At 37.1% G+C, this 18,799-nt stretch overlaps 1 long non-coding RNA gene across 1 annotated transcript; it reads left to right on the plus strand.

Moving 5' to 3' along the window:
* The first annotated feature begins 11,286 nt into the window (after positions 1 to 11,286).
* Positions 11,287 to 16,324, plus strand: LOC128982877 (uncharacterized). Its single transcript, XR_008489752.1, has 3 exons — positions 11,287 to 11,381; positions 14,679 to 14,823; positions 16,175 to 16,324. It is a non-coding gene; the product is annotated as an uncharacterized LOC128982877 (long non-coding RNA).
* The last annotated feature ends 2,475 nt before the right edge of the window (positions 16,325 to 18,799 follow it).

Below are 18,799 nucleotides of genomic sequence, written 5' to 3' on the forward strand. Positions count from 1 at the left end.
TTAAAACTGACTAATTTGAATTCTTATGTGTTTGTTATGTTATTTGTTTTAGTCTATAAAAAACAATCGTATAAACAATTTGTAGTTTTCATGTTTTTACAATAAATGCAGCCTCAGTCTGTAATATTAATTGTAACTACTGTGATATTTTTCTTTGTTTGTTTAAGAAAACTATTTGGAAAAGTGAATTGAGATGCTTACAGTTCTTGTGTGGAAATCCTTAGAACTTAAATTGCAATATTATAGCATGCCATGTTGTCTATACTCAACTACAATGTAGCCAAATTAGGATGTTTTTATTTTTTTGAAAAATAAATCACAATATTTTATTGTTTAAAGATGGAATAAATTACTATATTAATTTACATGAGAATCATCAATTTTGCTTAAAAAACAAAGTCAACTACAATATTACTATTATAACAGACTGATAAACAATTATGTTTTTGATAGATGACATTGAACAAATATTTCTCTCAGAGTAAATACTAATGATTTCCCGAGCAAAGCTCGGTCCCCAGGTACTAATACTTTTTAATAAAACAGCTGTTTATTTTTACTTTCTCCCCTTATACCATAGTATATGGAGAAAGTATTGTTTTCGTCAAAATTTTTGAGTGGATATATTCGTTTTTGGTCCCCCTGCCCTGGACCCAAAAAAGTGGTTTTCGAAGTGATGTCTGTGTGTCTGGATGTGTACAGAGCTAGGGACTACAGCTGTGGTCCGATTTCGATGACATTTGGTATGTAGGTTCTAATCCATGGTATCTCCAGGCGTTTTATCATTTTTTTGAAATTTTCATTTTTAATGGAGATTTTCCGATTTTCCCATAAAAAAACCGGAAAAATCGGATTTTCTCAAAAATGGCCCGAACGATTATGAAGAAAATTTAGTTTGTTGTAGCCCTTTAAATTCTGAAGAAAATGGTACAAATCCCATTTCTGTAAAAATTACGGTTCAAAAGTAATTGAAAATTATGTTATTTTCTCATAAAAGCTCCATAAAATAACAGAAGAAATTGATTTTCTAAAAAATGGCCCAAACGATTTTGATAAAAATTTAGTATGTTATAGTCCTTTAAATACTGACCAATATTGTACAAATCCTATTTCCGTATATTTACTCTCACCGCTTACACATGATAATCGACACACATGTATTTGTTGACAAACTTATGGGAGAAAGTATGTGTCAGAATGCTGATACCGTTTATTAAATTGTATTTCAAACAAAACACATATTTATTGGGATCTACTGAATTCTACCAAGTAAGTATTTGCAAGTTATTTTCTGATTTTAAAATTGATTTTCTTCTTTTATCATGTCATGCTTTGCAATATAACGTTTCATTTCGAAATCAGAGGAAAATCCTTTTATTACATAAATTTTTAAATTATTTCTTATTGAACTATCTTATATATTGTACGGGTTGTGTGGGTGGCGTGAAATTGTAGACCCAAAGGTAATTTCATTCCAGAGGAGGAGTAATAAACTGTCAGTGGATAAAAATTGCATTTATGGGACAGTAGAGTGGTCCATAGCTAAGAAATTGCAAGGTAAAGTCATCCTGATATTGCATGAAGAGTAATACTACTTTCTGGCTCCCTGTATTACCATTTAAAGAAACTAACCAACGATTTATCGACGTTATTATCCTTGTGTGCCATGGTGGCACCTTAACGCGCTCCCATAAAAATATACTTTACAACCATAATCAGGTCACATATCTCACCATTGCACTTTCTTATTTAAAACTCACAGTTCTAATTTTCCATAGAGAGGAAGGCCAGCTTGTTAAATTTAACTTTAATCTCAAAGGTGAACACCTGCTAGATAACTCTAAATTTAAACACAGAATTCTGACTGTAAATTTGTAAATTTTAAATCTCGGTTTTTGTGTCTACTGTAGTTCTTGTCCTGTGACACTGACCGCTACATGACATTATGACAAGATCGTTTTATTTGGCTAAATGAAGGCGTAAACAGTGAAACAAATTGTAAACAAAACATGACCTCGATAATCTACATTGCACCGTACAGAAATAAAACTAAAATTTGGGCTTAAGCTGTTCCATAAGTATGACAAATCTACTAAATATGTTTTGATCATAGATCAAACAGTCCCTTAGAAGATTTGTCATTCTTGTTGAAAAGCTGAAGCCAATTTTATTGCTATTCTATGCCGACTGTAGAGGTTGTGTTTTTTTACAATATGTTTCTTAATTGTTATTTCAGTTATTTAAAACCTAATTTAACCAAATAAAACTATCTAATCATAAAAAATAACTGGTCTCCTAGTTATATAACCAAACAGTAAAGCACAAATCTTAAAATTACCCTAATATAATAGAAACAAGATTTCGTTTACACTAGCGATCAGTGTCGATGTACATGAACTAGACACGAAAAATAAGCTTCAAAATCAACAATGGGATGAGAAGTCTACTTATGTTGCATAGTCTACTGTTTTATCTATGAAAAAGTATTTTTACACCGGTACTACACAATATTAAAAAATAAATATTATACAATAGTTATCATGCATAGCATAAATAAGCAACACGAGCAATATCAAACTTATGATAATATATTTCAGCTTACATAATTAAAGTAAAACAGCAGATAAAAAAAATTATTCTATTATTCAACAAAAAACCATTTAATATATACATCTATTACATATGTCGTCCAGGAGTAAATAAAAATTGGGTAAATATGCATTTTAGGGTTTGCACGCGATTTTTGAATTTTTTTTTTTTCATTCTACTCGAAATTTAATGCTGATTCCGAAAATGACGTTCTTTTTCCGCGGAAAACGACCATAACGCGGAAAAACGACAAAAAACTTTTTTTACCAAAACACGTCATGTGGGTACTCAAATTAACCGTAATATTAAGCAGATCACGACTATGCAAGAATCTTTTGGATCCGAGGTCAAATAAGCGAGATTTTCACGTAAATATGCGATGCTATTTTGGATTTTTGCTCAAACTTTTGTCTGTGTTAAAATACCAGCTGATCAGGATCAGCTGGTCATTATTTTATTATAATTGTTTATGTTTTAATTTAACAGGTAAAAGGGATGATACTAAGCAAAACCTAACCTAACCTAACCTAACCTAATCAACCTAACCTAAATAACCTAACCAACCTAACCTAACCTAACCAAACTAACCAACCAAACCTAACCTAACCAACCTAACCAACTTAACCTAACCTAACCAACCTACCCTAACCTAACCTAACCAACCTACCCTAACCTAACCTAACCAACCTTAACCAACCAACCCAACCTAACCTAAACAACCTAACCAAACTAACGTAAACTACCTAACCAACCTAACCATCCTAATCTAAACTAAACTAACCTAACCAACCTAACCTAACCAACCTAACCTAACCTAACCAACCTACCCTAACCTAACCTAACCAACCTAACCTAACCTAAAAACCCCGAATTCCCACCTGTCCCCTAGTGAGTTGGAGTTATTGCAACATCCTAACCAACCTAACCATCCTATTCTAAACTAACCTAACTAACCTAACCTAACCTAACCAACCTAACCTAACCAACCTAACCTAACCTAAAAACCCCGAATTCCCACCTGTCCCCTAGTGAGTTGGAGTTATTGCTGGTACTATCACGTTTTTGTGAAAATCTCGCTTATTTGACCTCGGATCCAAAAGATTCTTGCATGGTCGTGATCTGCTTAATATTCCGGTTAATTTGAGTACCCACATGACGTGTTTTGGTAAAATAAAAAATTCGGTTGTTTTGGACGTTTTTCCGCGTTATGGTCGTTTTCCGCGGAAAAAGAATGTCATTTTCGGAATCAGCGTTAAATTTCGAGTAGAATGAAAAAAGAAATTTCAAAAATCGCGTGCAAACCCTAAAATGCATATTAACCAAAAATTGAAATACTTTTGGTTTTGCTACGTTTGCTGCACTTAACGCAACTTCTTATTGCCGAGTAGCGGCTGCTAGTCCATGCGATAATTTGAGGACCATTGCACGATAATTTTTTTGTCTACTCAGGATCGATCAGCTGTCCCATCCGCTATGACGTAATTCCCGCGCGTTATAGGCTATGCCACGTTTTAAAAATTATAAGCTATAGAACAAACGAGATTTTATAAGCTGCAGCACATTTGAGCTATGCCATTATAAGTTATGCCACATTTTAAGAAAACCGTTATAAGCTATGCCACATTTCTACGATTATAAGCTATGGAACACTTTAAATTTTCCATTATAAGCTATGCCACATTTTCAAGATTATAAGCTATACAACATATTCGCAATTATAAGCTATGACATTATAAGCTATGGCATCGTACCCACAAGTGGTATGTTGTTCAGTGACAGACGTCCCATAAGATAACATGGCAGACAGGTGATATCAGCTCATTAATTCACACTTTATTGATTTCAATTTAAATTTATAAACATAAATTTATTAAAATATTGAAAAAAGACATACAGAATTGAAAACCGAAACAATATGAATTAAAAATCTATTATGTACATTTTAAGCGGAGTCAATATTGTCATAGTCCAGTAACCAATATTTCGTTAATACACAAATACCATTAGCTGCTTCACTTCCAAACAAAACAGCTGTTACAACACCTCTTGTGATGTTGCCACTTTGAAGGCCGAGGCCTGGAGTTAAAGGCGGCCGTGCGTGCACCCGTGCACCATCGATCTCTAAAATAGAGATCGATGGCGTGCACTACTACACCAATAATTCGCCAAATGGGCGATAGATTATGTACGGAAGGTCTGTTCTTATGGTAACAGACTTTCTCGTGGTGTAGGAGAAGCAGAAGAAGCGAAGCAGAAGCATTCAAGCAGTTTAGAAGCACATTTGAAATGGTTTCGTTTTAATTTTATTCATACTAACAGTTAACTTATAGTTTTCATAAGATTGATTTTTTATGTATTGATTTTTATATCCCATCTCTAATAAATACTGAGTTTTGATTTAAAACAGCAAAAATGTTTCCAAATTTTTGGGTATAACCTCCCAAACCAATTTTGTAAAAGAGTACTATTCAATTGCCCAAATTATCGTACAAATAGCATTATCGTACGGTGACGTATCGTACATCGTACGGGAGGCTAAATTATCGTACAAAACGATAATTATCGTACGTCTGAAAACACTGCCTCAAAGTAACGTCCAGGTCCAGTCCACACATTCCGAATTCCGAAGGTCTAATTAGAATTAGAGATATTCGGCACACTTCCACACGTATCTGTGTGTGTGTGTACAGACCGTACAGACCTATGAAGTCCAATTTAATGTCATTTAGTTTGTAGGTCCTTGGCATCTCCAGGCATTTTTAAAATTTTGGAAAATTTGAATTTCGATGATTTTCAATAGAATACAGGAAAAATACAATTTTCTCAAAAACGGCCCGAACGATTTTAAGTTGATAGGTATTTTGGTATTTTAGTATGTTACCTAGTGTTTTAAATTTTGAACAAAATGGTATCCCATACCTGTAAAAGTTACAATTACTTTCCCATTATGTAACAAAAATCAGATTTTTTAAAAACAGCTGGTTCTTATTAAATTTTGTCTGTTATGGTCCTCAAAATATGAAAAGAAGTGTATAATACTACCAAATGTTTAATAAGGTGTCTAGCGGATAGACGCACTAAAACAAATCATTCTAGTAAAAGGTCATTTAATTTCCAGAGAATAGTTAAGAAGTGTAATCCACTAGATTCAAATCAGAAAAACTGTTGTTAAAACTGTTGTTACCTAGGTTGCTAGGATAACAAAAAAATAAACAAATGATTAAAGTAAATACAGAACACATGGTTATTGTGTTAGACAGTTTAGTGGCACCACATTAGCCCCCTGCGGAGTCCGGAAGACCGGGCACTTTAAATTTCACAGTAGATCGGGTCACGTAAGGCTTGGGCTGGCTTGAGAGTAGGGTCTTGAGTGGGAACACTGTGGAGGGTGGATTTCTGGAATGTTCATTGTGGATGGGTGTATGTGTTGAACGAGTAAGATCTTGCAATAGATACGCGGGCTTTACTCTGTCCAACGTCACCTTCACACGTTTACCACGATGGATTATAGTCATAGTTTTATCATCACGGGATACCACGGGAAACGGTCCAGTATAAGGTGGTTGTAGTGATCGTCTAACAGAGTCATCTCGCAAAAATATGTGAGTGCACCGTTTTAACTCCTGATAAACGAAGGTCTTTGGTTTATCATGCCAAGATGTGGGCACAGGTCTTAAATTTGACATGTGTCGACGTAAGCGAACTACATAGTCAGCCGGGTCCTCCTCACGAGTTGTGTCTTGAGGGAGGTCTAGAAGTTCTCCAGGTAGACGGAGTTGGTGGCCAAAAACTAATTCGGCAGTAGATGCCTGAAGGTCTTCACGATATGCGCTGCGAATGCCGAGTAGTACGATGGGAAGTGCTTCAAGCCATGTTGAATCATTGTTACACATGAAAGCTGTCTTAAACTGCCGATGGAATCTCTCGACTAAACCATTAGCACAAGGGTGATAGCCGCAAGTTCTGATTCGCTCTACACCGAAGGTCTTTCCAAGGGCACGAAACAATGCTGACTCAAATTGGCGTCCTTGATCAGTTGTGATGCGCAAAGGTGAGCCGTAACGGGATTTTTTTTTTATTGGTAGGTGGAATGCGTTACGCACTTCCCGATACGTTGAGCGCACCTCCTGGAGCGGGAAAACCAGCATATCACCAGAGCCTCAGCTACTTTTTCTGCGGTGATGGTTTTCAATGGATGAACTTCTGGCCATCTGGTGTAGCGGTCGATAGCTGTTAGGCAATATTTGTATGGTCCGGATGGTGGAAGTGGTCCAATGATGTCAATGTGAACATGATCAAATCTTGATGATGGGAGTGAAAACGATCCATGGGGTGTAAATACATGGCGGGAGATCTTAGCACGTTGACATTTCTCACAGGCTCGAGCCCAGTTTCGACAGTCTTGTTGAATTCGGAGCCAAACAAAGCGATTAGAAACAAGTTTTGCCGAAGCTTTGATGCCAGGGTGACTTAGATTGTGTATAGAATTAAAAACTGAGTGTCTAAGGGGCTCAGGGACAAAGGGTCGTTGTACTGAAGTTGTTGTGTCACAGTATACATCAATGTCTGTTCCAGGAATTTTTGACAAGCTTCAAATTAAGAGATGTCTCTCCCTTAAGGATCTCTTGTAGCTCAGGGTCAGAGTCTTGATGATGTGCCAAAGTTTTGGCATCTACAATGCTCGGAGCCGTAGTTGATAATGAATCTACACGAGAAAATGCGTCAGCTACTATAGGTTGGCCGATCAAGAAACATGTCTTATGTCTGTAGTAAATTGTGAAATGAATGTTAGTTGGTTTTGCTGAACAGGAGGTATTTTTCACGTTTTTGACTAAAGGCAAATGTTATTGGCTTGTGGTCTGTGAAAAATATGCAATGATTTGCCTCAAGGTAGTGACGAAAGTGACGAATTGCGGCATATACAGCGAAAAGTTCACGGTAATGGCTAGCCAAAGGGATTGTTTTGGTGTCAGTTTCTGTGAAAAGAAAGAGAGAGGTTCCCATGTTTTATTGTCAACCATCTGCTGGAGAGCAGCTCCTACATGGGTACTCGAGGCATCACAGAACAATGCGAGAGGGGCCTTGTGGTCAGGGTGAACAAGCAAGGTAGCATTGGAGAGATGTTCTTTGCAGGATAAGAATGCAGCATCCAATTCAGGAGTCCAATTTACAGGTTGGTTTCCACGTAGAGATGAGAGGGCATCATGGAGAGCTGCTTGTTGCTTGGCTGCTGAAGGAATGAATCTGCGGTAGAAATTCAACATGCCGAGAAAACGACGCAAACCTTTTGCAGTAGAGGGACGGGTGAATTGTTGCAGAGCCTCAACACGTTCAGGAAGTGGTCGAGTACCAGCAGATGATACCTCATATCCTAGGAAGGTAACCTTTGGAGCTTTCAAAACAGTCTTATTTACGTTAACGAGTATGCCATAATCAGAAAACCGATTGAATAGAGTTCGTAGGTGGGCTTCATGTTCAGTCTCATCCTTAGAGAAAACTAAGACGTCATCTATATAAGGAAAGCAGAAGTCTAAACAAAAAACTACTTCATCGATGAAACGCTGAAAAGTTTGTCCTGCGTTGCGGAGGCCAAAGGACATGAAGGGGAATTCAAACAATCCAAAGGGGGTTGTAATGGCTGTCTTCGGGATGTCTTCAGGGTTGACAGGGATTTGTGTGTAGGCCTTCACTAGGTCGATCACAGAGAAATACTTGCAACCTCTGAGAGAATGGGTGAAATCGTGGATATGTCTAACAGGATATCTGTCAGGAATAGTCCTAGCGTTGAGAGCACGGTAGTCTCCACAGGGGCGCCATCCATCAGGTTTCTTAGGGACCATGTGAAGGGGTGATGACCAAGGTCCATCAGATCGACGTGCAGTACCATCGGTGAGCATGGCATCAAACTCGGCTTTGGCTATAACAAGCCGATCAGGAGCGAGTCGACGTGGACGAGATGAAACGGGGGAGCCAGGGGTCGTTTTGATGAAATGCAAGGTTGAATGGAGCACTTTTCTTGGTGTACCAGAGGGTCGGGTAATCATGGGAAATTCTGCCAGTATTGTTGAAGTTGAAGAATTGGGTGTGATAGTTTTGATGCTGAAATGAGGGATTGAGGTACATTGACAAAGAACAGAAAGGTTTGTTACACTGTCAATCAACCGTTGATTACGACAGTCAGGAAGCAATCCAAAGTGTGCTAAAAAGTCAGAGCCTATAATCGCTGTATTAACATCAGCAATGACAAAATTCCATGTAAAAGCTCGTCTCAGCCCTAAGTTTAATGTTAATGTCATCATACCGTAGGTGTGAATGGCAGAGTTGTTTGCTGCACGAAGTTCATATTCAATACGCTTTTGGTTCTTACAAACAAATGATTTAGGGAGACAGCATATGTCAGATCCAGTGTCAATTAAAAATTTTGTATTGGTAGTCCGGTCGATGATTTGTAGGCGGCGCCCTCCAGCTTGGCAGTCAGCTGACGCCATCACTGGCTGCCTTTGGAGTTTGTCGGAGAAGTGAAATCACATGGTGGAATGCACTTCTCAGCTTGATAGCCAAAACGCTTGTGGTACCAGCATAGATTGGTTTGCTCTGAAGTGTCAGAGGGGCTACCTGCGTGATAACGGTTACTTGACAAACTCCTCTGACGTGACCTAGGTCGCCTTTTACGTAGGGAATCAACATCATTACGCATATTTTTCATTTGTAACTCCAAAGCAGATAATTTTGACAAAACTTCAGTTAATTTTTAGTCATCAGAAATTGAAGATTTAGGATTTGGTGAATTAACGGCATTCAAAGATGTAGGCCTACTAGTTAGAGAATGACAAAAAGATGCGTTAGGTTGGACTTCTAGAATTTTGTCGGCAGTAATTGCAAGTGTGTCAGTTTGGGCACTTGTTTGCACTTGCCAAATACTTTTTACATGAGCAGGAAGTCTCTGCATCCAAATAGTTTTCAGTAAACTATCTTGGATTGTGGTCGAACCTACAAGTGATCGAAGGTGGCGTAGGAACTGAGAAGGAGTTTTGTCACCTAGTTCCTCCTCCATCAATAGCTGACGAATGTGTTGCTCCTCAGATAGAGACAACCGTCTCATTATTTCAGACTTGAGAGTAGAGTAAGGAGTTTCAACAGGTGGATCTATTATAAGATCCTCCACTTCATTAGCGTAGCGCTCATCAAGATGTGAAATGACATAAGAGTATTTAGTTGTTTCACTCGTAATGTGAGCCAGTGTAAAATGAGCCTCAACTTGGGAAAACCAGAGCCTTGGTTTCTCTTTCCAGAATGGTGGAAGTTTTATGCTTACCCGGTGGATGTGATGATCTTCATGTCGTTCGTCGGAATGGGCTGTATGATCTGGCTGATGCTGTGGTAGAACTGGTGGAAGATCAGGTAGGTTGGCTTCTTGAGGATGTACAGAAATGTGATTTGTTCTTGTCTTCCATTCAAATCTTGAAGTTGTCTTTGTAGGCTGGCATTCTCACTCTCTAATTGAGCTAGGCACTCCAAAAGTTCTTGGTCCATGGCGTAAAACGATAATTTGGAGAAAGGTGGAAAATAAATGAAGTTTTGGTAGAAGGTTGAAATTTAGTGTAGGAAAAAAATCAATTTAGTTTGAAATAATTTACTTGTTAGTCGGGGTCACCATTTCTAGCGGATAGACGCACTAAAACAAATCATTCTAGTAAAAGGTCATTTAATTTACAGAGAATAGTTAAGTAGTGTAATCCACTAGATTCAAATCAGAAAAACTGTTGTTAAAACTGTTGTTACCTAGGTTGCTAGGATAACAAAAAAATAAACAAATGATTAAAGTAAATACAGAACACATGGTTATTGGGTTAGACAGTTTAGTGGCACCACAGGTGTATAATTATTCTAAACAAAATAATACAACCCCCATTGTTGGTTTGAATTTTAATTTTGTAATTGCTGTAACAGTTGCAGTTCAAGTAAAAAGCCTTTAGCACCATATGTTCAATTCATATACAGAAGAACCTCGATAACAAGTCGACCTTGATAACAAGGGTTATTTTCAAATCCCATTGAAATTATTTTACCCCTAATCATATGTTATTGCAAACCTTGATAAGAAGTCAACCTTGATAACAATTCTTATTTTATAATCCTTATAAGAGTCTTATTATCAAGGTTCTACTGTAAATTATAGCCTATACTATAGGTAAAACATACTCCCTTAGACTTGTGATGCTTAGTTTAGTCTATGCCTATACACATATAATTCAAAGTCAAAATTAAGAGTCAAAATAATCCAATTACAGTATGATGAAATTCGTTACAAACGTGTAAAACAACGTATGTTGTAGCGTTCCGTTCGCGAACCAGCATGATCGGGCGGGAGGCCTTCTTTTAGGCAACCTTTCACCTAGGTACCAATTCACTTAGATCACATATCAAGTAGGTACCGACAACTCAAATCGGTCAGCCAGGTCCCGGCCCCTCCCTTCTGCGCGAAGGGCGTGGCTTCGCCGTGGTCACGTGTTTCGCGGTGCGGTCGCTTACCCTCTACACTGCTGAAAATTCCCGCGACTTCTTTGAATTACCTCTACATGCCTCTACTCCACCCAAATTTCAGCCTCCTTAGTTTCGTTTCTTGTTCTGTTCTGCGTTTCTTCTTCTTCTCTTCTAGATCTGCTGCTGCTCTTCGCTCTTGTCTTCTTGTCTATGTCTAGCTCTAGTAAGTTTGAGGTTGGAGGTTCGAGAATTTATTGTTTGTCAATTTCATTCAATTGTCATTATTGTCATACAAATTTGTATTTTAGGTGTGTATTTTCAATTTAGGCCTAAGTTACAACTACTACAGTTTAAAGAACCATTTTTGTCATCACAAAATTGAAAGGTGTAACTTATTGACATGGACATGACATGGTCATTAGAATATTAACTTTTCAAGCAAATTCAAATTAGCTTCTGGTAGCCTATAAAATAAATTAGGGGTACAGTCTCCTGGGGTACAGTTTCTTAACTGGGCTATGCTAATATCGATTGGAACTATCGAATTGGAGATATTGATTAATAATCGATATTTTAAAATATATCTATGATAAAATTAAACTATCATAACCTAACCTAACCAATCAAACTTGCTGATGGTGAAAAAAAATCGCATGAAGGTTTACTAATCGAATCGATAGTTTCAATCGATATTAGCATAGCCCAGTTAAGAAACTGTACCCGTTTCCTGGGCTTCGCTAATATCGATTGAAACTATCAAATTGAAAATATTGATTAATAATCGATATTCAAAATATATCTATTATAAAATCGAACTGCACTTTAGCTTACGTCCTACACTATAATTTGAATAAATATATCGATCGGTAAATAGATTATTTCATTCAATATATTAAGTTTGGTTAGTAAAGTAACCTAACCGAATGAATCGATACATCAAATAGTCTATCCATTAGTTGCATACTACGCTTTTAGTTGGGTTTTTAAACTCATAGCAAATTATGACTAATTAGTTTTAATATAACTTCCGGTACTAGACTATTGATCGATTTCGAGCAACAGGTGCGCTAGTTTTGTTTTATATTTTTATTTTTTATAAGATGCTGACAAATGTATAAAGTTTTTGGTATGACAGTTTTAAATATAAAGGTTACTTACAGTCTTCGCAATCCTGTTAATTGAGCCTGTGAATTGTTGTTATTGTGTTTTTATATTTATTACACGCAATCTGCCACACTGATTAATCTTGACAGTTTTAGTTTACCATTTGAGTTTTTAGCATTTTATAACATAGGCCTATCCTATACGTATTTGATACTCTCAGCAGCTGGAGTAGTGTGATTTTTTCTTGGAATATTGTGGCTTCACGTGACAGGTGGATGGCTATATGTAACTTACACAAGGTTACATGGTACATATTAAATTCATAATGATTTGCCTATTTCGGTAGACTGGCTTTTTCGTAGGCCTTCGCTTCATTGCTCTTTACAATTTCAAGAGATCTATTGTTCAAGGCGTCAATGCGCAACTAACCTACTGCATTATAACCCACCCTACAGGACCCGGATTTTGTAGGTAGCAAATGCGCAACTAACCTACCGCCAGGTAAACGGCCAACAAAACATTTTTATGTGTGATAATAAACCATGTAACTTAGGTTAGTCTAAACTTAGTTGATTCATTCATACATTCATCATTCATTCATTCATTCATCATTCATTCATTCATTCATTCATACATTCATACATTCATTCATTGATACTACTAACAAAATAACTTTGCCATCTTAAAGTCATCAAGTATTTGTTCTAACTTATTGCAGAAAAGCCTAAACTTAGTTGATACTAAATTTAATAACAAAATAACATGACCATCTTAAAGACATCAAGTAAGTTTAATTAAGTAGGCCCATTTTATTGGTCGTTGAATAATCACTGATTACTATAGACCTCGTCCGAGACACATTAACTCACGGTATATAGGCTACTTGATCAATAGCGATATATTATCACAGTCACATTTTTTATGCATAGCCTATCAAATATATAGGCTCTATCACAGACGTTAAAATAAATAATAAGTATAGGCCTAGTCAATAGATCAGGGGTAGTACTTGTTGTAATATGTAGTTCTACTTCATCAAATCCATTTCAATGCATCAAGCAAAAGAGCTGTAACCCCACGAATAGCCTAGGCTAGTCTAATAATATTTTAAGACATTTTTATTTTATGATATTAAAAACATTAGGCTACACTAAGCTAATGAAATCTTTCCATAAACTTAGCCTACTCGGCTTTTAATTTTTGTTTCGAATTTGACTGCCCTACCCGTCAATGAGGATAAGGGTATAAGTTAGGCCTAACCTATACAAAATCCTACCTTAATCTGAATGGGAAAACATCATTATTTGCAGATGATACAACGATGCTGTCCAGAACCTTTAGGATTATTACAGCTGTTCGGCATTTGGATCATTGCCGGCCAATCTTAAAGGATCTTAAGCTACGTTTCCATTCCTACAAATTTGTGCCGGCACAAATCTCCGAACTTGTAGGAATGGAAACATCCTGGCTCAAGTCGCGGCACAAATTTGTGCCCCCCGACTGCGCGACAAAACATGAGCCTGAGTCGCGGGCACATGTGCCCAAACTGTGTGTGTTGGAATGGAAACAGCCGGGCACATGTGCCTGCAACTCGCGCATGCGCAGGTCCTCCAAACTACCGCATGCTCATAAATGACAGGTAATCATAACCTCAAATTTCGTTGAGTCCATTGGAGGAAATTTTTGAAGCCACTTTGTACGCGCAAATCTCTCATCAATTGATTAATGCGCCTTCCAATGCTCTTTTAGCAAAAAAAAAAACTTCTTATCCACTACCTAGGTAGTTTTCTTCTTTTTCTTCTAAGTTCATTGTATGCACCAGCCATAAATAAAAAAGCAGAGGCTGTTATGTCATCCATGGTGATTTGTAGAACACTATAATAAAAATCAGCCACCGAACCTCACCACATCACAATAAAAGAGGACACCACCTTGTCTGCCTGTTGTAGTCATGGGACTTGTGCCTGGAATGGAAACGGCATGACAAACTACGTGCAACATGTGCCTCGTCATGGTCTCAACATGTGCCTCGACTTGTGCCTGCGACTTGTAGGAATCCCCCTCCCTCCCCAAAAATTTGTTTAAACCAAGTCTCCAAAAATGGCAGTTTTATACCATTTCATTGTCCTAAGTTAGACAAATTATTTTACGCAATTTGTATGCACTACTGTATTACATGCAGTCAAAAATATATGTATATGCCCAAGGGGGGGCGGTCGCCCCCCCTCTGGATCCGCCACTGGGTGCAGGAGTACTATACCAGAAGAGCACAAAATATAGACTTTTCCTGCTGTCATCTCAAACGTACCTAGAATAGCTATCCTCGTTCATAGCTTACCATTAAATTAAAAGTAACACAAACCAAAACCCTCTCACATATCAAGAACTTACTATTTACAAGCCCATGTTTATAATTATTTATATATGCCTATGTTTATTTATAAGCCCATGTTTACAATTTATGGGTTTGTTAAAATGTATAACTGCCTACTCATTTGCAGGAGATGGATGCACCCTCCTTCAGAAGGCGCTGAAAGGAATACTAATTATAAGCCGCTGTACTCCGTAAAAGAACTTAAGGAAGAGCACCTAGTGAGATAAGTGTATGTCTGCCATATCATCCGTTAAACAGCCAGGTTTTTGAAGGTATAGTTTATTGTAAATTATATATAGAGTTATTTATTAAATCACTTAATAATTTACTAGCTGCTGTGCCCGTGCTTCGCAACGGGAAGATGTACTATACTGCCTAATCCAAACAGTTGTTAAGTAGTCCGAATTTATGAACAAAAGCCACCAAATGTACTGTATAAAAACAATTATGACCAACATTGTAATTGCCCTACTGTTTACGTTAAAATATATCAATAACATAATATTCATTTTCATATTTGAGTTGTTTTGTCTCTAGATCACTGAACCAACTATAAAAGGTATAAAATTACCTCAGTACTGCCAGAGTGATCCTGTATAGTCCTTATGGATTACGGGTTTTAAGGACTTAAGTCCTCATCATGAGATCTTGTACAAGAACATTTAACACTGTAACTTTGAAAGGGTCATCAAGAGTTTAAATGCGAAACACGGACATATACTATTTACAGTCATAGACGTTTTATGAACAAAAGCGAGTAGGCTTACTGACAAAAAACTTACAATGTCCAACCACGTGCGCACAGTTGCAGATGAAGGTCATGACTGCGATGCGGAAGATGGTTGGGCGGTGGACTTTGTACAGCTCTGCTCCTTGTTCATCAGCTGTTCTTGTTTTTTATTAGAGTATCATACAGAGCGTTAGACTGTAAACTGATTTTGTCATTTAATAATGTGTTAGCTTGAATTTTGATTGTTTTATAAATTTCAAATTCTTCTAAAGCATCCATTCCTGTTTATTGCTTTTACAATCAAAATAAACTACGCCATGGCTCGGTCCCCAGGTACTTATTTCAATTCAGGAAATTAAAGCCTTTACAACTATTATTCAACAAAAACTTCTTTGCACTAACTTGATCAGGGAAATATAGGCCTAGACAAAATATAAAAGGTTTAATTTACCTGTTGCTGATCCTGTTAAAACTGTTAACAGGGGCAGGCCAAGACCATAAAGCACTTCATCCAAAAATAAAATTATTGCGCACCCCATACAGTTGTTTTCTTGAAGTTACAAGTTCAGGCGTCCGATAAAAGCCTGTAGCTTCCCAATTAGATCCTCCTCAGGAAGATATCTACCTCTTGCCACATTATAAGGTAATGTGGCAAGAGGTTAACATGTGTCTTTAACAAGCAATGAAAGCCCCTCAAAGATTGAGTTTTTGTCGCACGTTTGTAGGCGGAATAAACCAGTTAAAAACTTTTAGTTAAGGGTACCTATGGTAATTTATTGTAAAATAAGACCTTTTTATTTGAAACTACCAACTACACCAACCCGCATAATTTGGTACCCCTGAGTATTTTAAAATTGTGACTTTCTTTACCAAGATTAAAATGTTTGTTTCAGGAAGAAAGATGTAGCCCCAGCTCTGGACAAAAATATTATGGAGAAGGTTGGCCGCTGTACAGGGCAGCTATAGTTATTATTATATGTTGCCTTTTATTGTTATGTACTGTTTTTATACTTTACCAATAAACCTTATATTTATCTAGAGCAGTTAATTTTGTTAAAATTCTTACCAGTAAACTTCTCTGTAATTTGTAAAGAAAACATGTAAAATGGTTATATATTTTATTTTGATCTTCTAACTATTTTGACAGTTTTATAGATAAAATATTATTTTTTTAGATATATTTTTTTATTGCTCTTGTTCGTACATGTCTCAGATAACTATACTGCGAGTCCCATGCCTCACTTTAAGTTTAAGTTTCCTAAAATGATTCACTCGCTTAGCTTAGTCAAGAGGTGTTAGGTTAATGAGACATAAGACTGCTTAAGGGTGTTACTCAACGTGTAATGAACAAAAAATATAAATTTAGAAAAACAACAAAAGTAACAAAGTGTTACAACAGCAAAAGAAAACTTAGAAAAGGCAAAAATCAACAATAATAAGATAAATTAATTTACAACGTTAAATTTACAAGAAAAGAAAATCAATTGAAAATTTAAAAGAATTAGTTACTGACAAATTACATGACTTGTATGTTTGACAAAACTTTAGTTATATATTTTATTCTTTTTACATACTGTTAATTGTCCCAGAAGCAAACGCACCGATACACGCACTCCCAAACTCCCGATCTTCTTTCTCCGGTGGCCCGTGGTGATCTCCTCGATTGTCCTCTCCAGGTCCTCCAGCTCCAAGACTCGTCACCCCTCCATCTTCTTCATTAGCCCTTCTCATTGGCTGATTACCGATAGGGTGTGTGGCTTATAGGTTAACGATGTTTCTTGGAAGTCAGCCCTACCGGTCATCGCCTAGCTCACGTCAGCTGGGAAAGGAATTTGTAAATCGATACTCATGCTACTGTTCAACTCTCTTCACACCAACTGGTCGACTATAGTCCTCGCCACCCTAAGTTGAGGCAGCCAAAGGCCGCACTAGATATACGCCGTGCGGCCTTGGGCTGCCTCAACTTAGGGTGGTGAGGACTATAAGTGTAATGTAAACAGTATCTGCTTAGATGAGCACCGTGGGTACGGGGTTAATCCCCTTTCTTACAATGTAAATCTATGTTGCAAACTTCTTGACATACGAGAACTACTTTAAGGACAATTTATACTAGGCGTACGCTCATTAATTCTTCCCGTATTGGGGGCCTAAGACATTGAAAAAGGCTGTGCTGGTAAAAGCGACCAGAATACACAGTAAGACCGAAGACCCTAGTTGTTGCCGCGCATTATACTGGATATATAGCAGGTATGGATACAAAAATCATGGATGCTCAAACAGTGTCTTGCACAGCAGATCATTTTGAGAATGCCAGAGGTCTTGGCACAGATGTGCTGAATGTCTGGCCCAAAGCCCAAACGCACATGGCGAGTCAATAAGAATCTGGGAAATAGTCAATATCCAGAGAATTTTGTTAATGCCAACAATTTTTAACTTATTCTTGGTGGAATCAACCATTATCTTTGGTCAAGTCTTAGCTAAGACATCATTAAGAGACTGAGACGGTGGTGTCATCCTGTAATTCAGCTACTAGGAGGTTGTACCACGAGTTGTGGATATTTATAGGCATGTATTGTGGATGTGATACTTCGTGGTTTGAATTAACAAGACCAACGAGATGCAAACCCGCCCTTACTACGACTATCCGCAGTACTATCCTGATAATTAGACCAATTTTTTTATACCAAGGAAAAATGTGGTTCGGATTCTACATTCTACTATAAACTGTAGGTCCATATAGTTTCCATTAGCCCAAAGTATGGGCTATTAATAGACAGCTGTGTCTAAGGAATATGTCAGCCTTAGTCACTAACAAGGATACAAAATCGTGCCACTCATCCATCCTACACTCATCTCCATGCATACTGGTACTTGGCTTAAAATACCTACTTTGTATGGTTGCCATTTCAAATTAAAGTATTAAGCCTAAGGCAAAATGACTCATAATCATAGAGGGAAGCAACTTTCCACAAACAGATTTATATCATCAGCGAACTAAGGGATCTTGATAGCTCTCTTGATGTCTTTAAAGAATATGTACAACTAAAAATATCTGTAAATTTCTTTTTATGTTTTCATGATAAATATGCAATGCAATACAACAAAGTAACTTTTGAACATTAAAAATAGCTGTTAACAACAAATTTTTCGATAAAACTCTTTACAAAAATCTGAAGGGCAGGTCCAGAATTGATGGCCTCTCAAGTCCGTAAATTGCATCTGTGATGTTGTTTAGTAAGTTCAACGCTAAATGATTATCAGTTAACAATTAACTTAACTTATCCAATCAATAGTGTTATTAATACTTATGAAGTCAAACGGAACGGGGTGAAGCCCGTGGATAACAGCTAGCTGTCTAGTTGATATAAAACACGTTTTTGAAAATAATTCGATTGATGCTTTAAATGCAAATGTTAGGCATTTATTTTATGAGTTATTTAACTTTTCATACAACAGATCTATGGAACATAACAATAAATTATTCTCTTTAGCGCTCCTTTAGCGAAGCACGGGTATGA

This window comes from Macrosteles quadrilineatus, unplaced genomic scaffold (genome assembly GCF_028750875.1).
Source record: "Macrosteles quadrilineatus isolate MER2022 unplaced genomic scaffold, UCM_ALF_1.0 Scaffold_1__1_contigs__length_201487025, whole genome shotgun sequence".
NCBI lineage: Eukaryota > Metazoa > Arthropoda > Insecta > Hemiptera > Cicadellidae > Macrosteles > Macrosteles quadrilineatus.